Source organism: Urocampus carinirostris, chromosome 14, assembly GCF_059441175.1.
Source record: "Urocampus carinirostris isolate Australia breed hairy pipefish chromosome 14, RoL_Ucar_1.0, whole genome shotgun sequence".
Classification (NCBI taxonomy): Eukaryota; Metazoa; Chordata; class Actinopteri; order Syngnathiformes; family Syngnathidae; genus Urocampus; species Urocampus carinirostris.
The window spans coordinates 39432437-39438135 of NC_142362.1; the positions used below are offsets into that span (position 1 = coordinate 39432437).

Consider the following 5699-nt stretch of genomic DNA (forward strand, 5'->3'; position numbering starts at 1 on the left):
TTTTCGATCAGGGGATGGTGTAATAGTAGTCTGTGGTTTGCAATAATCTGTGGTCTGTGCAGCCCTTCGAGACTCTTTGTGATTAAAGGCTATACAAATAAACATGAATTGACTTGACTTAATTAAAGACACAGTACACTTTACATAGTACTTTGTCACCATCATGTGAACGTTGAGGAAAACTATATTTATATTTTAGTCGGCAACCCAAAAATGACATAGTGGACAATTTGGGTTGGCCATGGTCCCCAAAAAAATGTTTGTGTGTGTCTTTTGCTACTTTTCCCCCTTTTTTATTTTCTTTGTTTTTGTGTATGATTTTGTCTTGCTGTCGGTCACCCCTCTTGAGGAATATGACCAGCGTAGATAGATAGACAAGCAAAAAAGGGACGGAAGAACCGTTTAACCAATCAAAACGCAGAACTCAAAGCGTGATGAAAATTAGCGAGGTAACAAAACTGCGATGAGTAAACCGTGATACAGGAAGGATTGCCATACTGCATAGCAGGGTTCAGCGTTCCTGTGAAAACTGAATTATTTTGTATTTAGGTGTAAAAGTTCTGTATTGAGATTTCAAGGAACGGATATTGTCCTGTAATACAGCAAAGGTAAAAAATAGCACGTAAAATAACAATGAAATTGATGAACAACAGTGTTCTTTTCATGACCTTTTAAGAGAACTAAGGGTTCCCTACCCTGTGACCAATGTGTTTTAGTAGAATTGGTTTTATATTATTTTCTTGGGCTTTCTTGATATTTTGCATGATTTTGTGTCATGATGAATGCAAGCAGGGGACCCAAATGTGTAATGTTTCACACAATGCTTTATTAAGGGATCGGGGAAGTCAGGGCGAGAGGAAAAAGACAGCAATCTGTTGCTCGCTCACCAGGAGGAGCGGTAAGCTCTCGCAAACGAAGCGTGGTAGGAGATCAAAACAAGTCGGGTAGCCGGGACGGGAGACGGAGCATGGTCAGAGATCGGAACAATCTGGTAGCCTGGGCAGGAGAACGGAGCTTGGATCGGGGATAGGTACAGGAAACAGAATTAGGATACGGGTAGCCGGGACAGGAGAACGGAGCTTGGATCAGGGATCGAAATAGGACACAGAATCAGGATACGGGTAGCCGGGACAGGAGAACGGAGCTTGTATAGGGGATCGATCTAGGAAACAGGTCGGGATCAAAACGGGAGCCAGAGTTAAAAGTGCTTGCCTTGGATGAGCTGAGGTTCGCAGACGGACTTGACCAGGAGTAAACGAGAATGACATGTTCAAATAGGAGGAAGACCAATTAGGGAACGAGTGGTAGCTGGGGCCAAACGAGTGAGCCCAGTTGAGGGCAATTAACAATTCATGACATTTATTAATATTAATACATTATACTTTAAAGCACCTGTCAGGATACCAAAGTTCGCTGTACACAGAAAAACAAACAAAAATATGGGGGGGGGACTGGAGCCCATCCCAGCAATCTCCGGGCAGTGGGCAGGGGACACCCTGAACTGGTTGCCAGCCAATCGCAGCTGCAAATCACATTAGTTCTCGCAGCTAGCTGCGTTCTTCATCGACGCACGAGCCTAGTGATCCACCGCTAAGAGTCGTATGGCTGGGCGATTTTACGTTCGCCCGGGACAATCGGAGCCAAATTTACGACATGGTCTTTACTTATGCAGCACCGCAGGTGCCGTTCGGTCGCTCCCGCGAGCGAGCCTCTAACCCGCAGTGCGGGTACTTTCGGGAGCGATTTGCACGACACCGCGACATGCCGAGCGGGTCGGGCGCTCGGTGCGGAGGCCGGCGCCTGCCGCCTGGGCCGCGATGGCTCCACATGGCGCTACACGGCCCTCGATGGCTGCGGCCGACGGACAGACGGCCGCGGGGGAAAGGGGTAGCTAGGGGGGACCTGTGGGGTTAGGGGGGGTGGTGAAGCGGAATTCGCACCGAAACCGCGCGCCGGGAAACGAGAACGGTGCGCCGTGCTAGGGTCGTCGGCCGAGAGGGATTCCCGCAAAAAGTGAAAATCTACAAAGTAGTGACGCCCCTTCCAAAAAAAAAAAATTCTATATATATTTTTTTTAACAACTAAAACGTTTTATTCGGATTTCAAAATCCTCGTTTGTTTTGGAAATTTTGGAATTTCTGTTCTTTCGGCAATTTGCACTTGGCAGCCAATTAGAAGCCTGCATCGAATAACTTTGTGCTTCCGGACTTTCCTGAGCGTTATAAGGTCGTGCATTTGCATATCATTTTCCAAAGTAGACGCAGAGAACACAAGAAAAATGGAAGTGTTTCGGAATTGTTGAGATTTGTCAATTTAATATCACTCTTACCCGTGGTATTGCGGTAAAACGTTTTCCAATGTGTGTCTTCATTACGTACACACCATTTTTCGTTTTGATAATTGTTGATCGCCATGCTGTATTGAATGGAGCCGTGTTGTTGTTTGCTTGCTGTTGAGGAATAAATATGTTTAAAGGCTGAACCACAATTTCCTACTTATCTTCTCTCGCATGAGAAAACTGCACACTCTGACATATCCTTACCAGGAATCAAGCCAAAACCTCAGCCCCTGAAAGAAATTTTCAAAAGAAGCTAACAAAATTGATGACGCTACAAAACGTAAACACACATTGAAAGCATCGTGGAAAGAGGAGTTAACGTGGCTTGTAGCAGACGACACAACGCAAACATTGCACTGATGAAGATGAGTAAATACAGGTACATAATGATGGCAGATGGAAAACAGCGATATCATATACGTGCAGTAAATGTTATGAGTAGATTTATAATAAACTTAATTTTAAAGTGTTATATATTCTGATTATCAATCCTTTATACTTTGCAACTATGTTTTTTTTTTTTTGCGATTAGTCGCCTTATTGTGTTTCAAGTTGTGAAAAATGGGGCCGGCAACTTTATGGCCAGGTGTCCGGTAACTTTTTGTCAAAAGTTTCAGACACTTTTAACATGCATTTGAAGAAAATGGGTCGTCCAAGACACTGCTCGGAAGAACGGTGTTTGATTAAAAAGTTGACTGGAGGGAGAAGAACCCATAAAGAGGTGCATATACAGTGCATCCGGAAAGTATTGACAGCGCTTCACTTTTTCCACATTTTGTTATGTTACAGCCTCATTCCAAATTGCATTAATTTAAGCTCTTATCTCAAAATTCTACACAAAATACTCCATTATGACAATGTGAAAAAGTTTTTTTTTTTTACTTTTTTTGAATTTATTGAAAATAGAAAACTAAGAAATCACATTTACATAAGTATTCACAGCCTTTGCCATGAAGCTCAAAATTGAGCTCAGGTGCATCTTTTGTCCACTGATCATCCTTGAGATCTTTCTACAGATTAATTGGAGTCCACCTGCCGTAAATTCAGTTGATTGGACATGATTTGGAGAGGCACACACCTGTCTATATAAGGTCCCACAGTTGAGTGTGCATGTCAGAGCACATACACCATGCATGAAGTCAAAAGAACTGTCTGTAGACCTGCGAGACAGGATTGTCTTGAGGCACAAATCTGGGGAAGGATACAAAAAAAATTCTGCTGCTTTGGAGGTCCCAATGAGCACAGTGGCCTCCATTATTCGTAAATGGAAGACATTTGGAACCACCAGGACTCTTCCTAGAGCTGGCCAGCCTTCTAAACTGAGCGATCGGAGAAGAAGGGCCTTAGTCAGGGAGGTGACAATGAACCCGATGGTCATTCTGTTGGAGCTCCAGCGTTCCTCTGTGGAGAGAGGAGAGCCTTCCAGAACGACAACCATCTCTGCAGCAATCCAACAATCAGGCCTGTATGGTAGAGTGGCCAGACGAAAGCCACTCCTTAGTAAAAGGAACATGGAAGACCATCTGGAATTTGCCAAAAAGCACCTGAATGACTCTCAAACCATGAGAAACAAAATTCTCTGTTCTGATGAGACAAAGATTGAACTCTTTGGTGTGAATGCCAGGCGCCATGTTCGGAGGAAACCAGGCCCCGCTAATCACCAGGCCAATACCATCCCTATAGTGAAGCATGGCGGTGGCAGCATCATGCTGTGGGGGTGTTTTTCAGCAGCAGGAACTGGCAGACGAGTCAGGATAGAAGGAAAAAATGAATGCAGCAATATATAGAGATATCCTGGATGAAAACCTGCTCCAGAGCGCTCTTGACCTCAGGCTGGGGCGAAGGTTCATTTTTCAGCAGGATAACGACCCAAAGCACACAGCCAAGATCTCAAAAGATTGGCTTCAGAACCACTCCGTGAATGTCCTGGAGTGGCCCAGCCAGAGTCCAGACTTGAATCCGATCGAACATCTCTGGAGAGATCTGAAAATGGCTGTGCACAAACGTCTCCCATCCAACCTGATTGAGCTTGAGACTTATTGCAAAGAAGAATGGGCAAAACTGCCTAAAGAGAGGTGTGCTAAACTTGTGGGATCATATTCAAAAAGACTTGAGGCTGTATTTGCTGCCAAAGGTGGATCACCAAAGTATTAAGCAAAGGATGTGAATATTTATGTAAATTATATTTCTTAGTTTCCTATTTTTAATAAATTCAATAAAAGTAAAAGAAAAAAAACAACTTTTTCACATTGTCATAATGGAGTATTTTGTGTAGAATTTTGAGAAAAGAGATTAAATTAATACAATTTGGAATGAGGCTGTAACATAACAAAATGTGGAATAAGTGAAGCTCTGTGAATACTTTCCGGATGCACTGTAATTGTTGGCTGTTCGGCTAAAATGATCTCCAATACCTTATAAGGGGTAGAAAAAAACAGACATATGGAAGGATACGGGGAAAAAAATATTAAAATGGACTGGATAATAACCATAATGGCAAAGGCTCAACCAATGATCAGCTCCATGACGATCAAACATGTGGTGTTACAGAAGAACGTCTGTGTGAAGCAAATTTATTTTAAAGAATCCCTCTCTTAAGAAAAGGTTACAATTCGGCCAAAACAACACATCAACTGGCCAAAAGAAAAATGGAGGAATATTTTTTTGACTGATAAAAGTAAAACTGTCCTTTTAGAGTCCATTTGAGAAGACCCCCAAATCCCCAAATTCTGAATTCAAACTTAAGTACACATTGTAGACAGTGAGGCATGGTGGTGCTTGTTTTTCCTAGTCTGGTGTTGGGCCCATTCATTGCATGGATCAGTTTCCCAGTGCCAAAGAAACCTCAGATCTTATCATTCAACGATTACCGGCCCGTTGCACTGTCTCCTATCATAATGAAGTGCTTTGAGAGACTGATTAAAGAGCACATCACCTCCAGTCTCCCCTCCTCATTCGACCCCTTTCAGTTTGCCTACCGGACAAACCGCTCCACCAGGGATCCCATCTCCTCTGCGCTTCACCTGAGCCTAACACACCTAGAGGAGAAGAACACCCATGTGCGGATGCTGTTCCTGGACTTCAGTTCAGCATTCAACACCATCATCCCACAACATCTGGTAGACAAAAAGAGACTCCTGGGTTTCAACACCCCCCTGCGGAACTGGCTGCTGGACTTCCTCAGTGACAGACCCCAGTCAGTGCGGATAGGTCAGAACATGTCAGATGTCATCAACCTCAGCACGGGCTCCCCCCAAGGTTGTGTCCTGAGCCCCTTGCTGTTCACCTTGATGACACACAACTGCGTCCCTAGGTCCGCCACAAACCACATCGTGAAGTATGCTGATGACACAACGGTGGT

At 44.0% G+C, this 5699-nt stretch overlaps 1 pseudogene; it reads right to left on the bottom strand.

The window, feature by feature from the left end:
* Nucleotides 1-1423: 1423 nt before the first annotated feature.
* LOC148353407 (5.8S ribosomal RNA) lies at nt 1424-1599 on the bottom strand (annotated as a pseudogene).
* Nucleotides 1600-5699: the final 4100 nt, after the last annotated feature.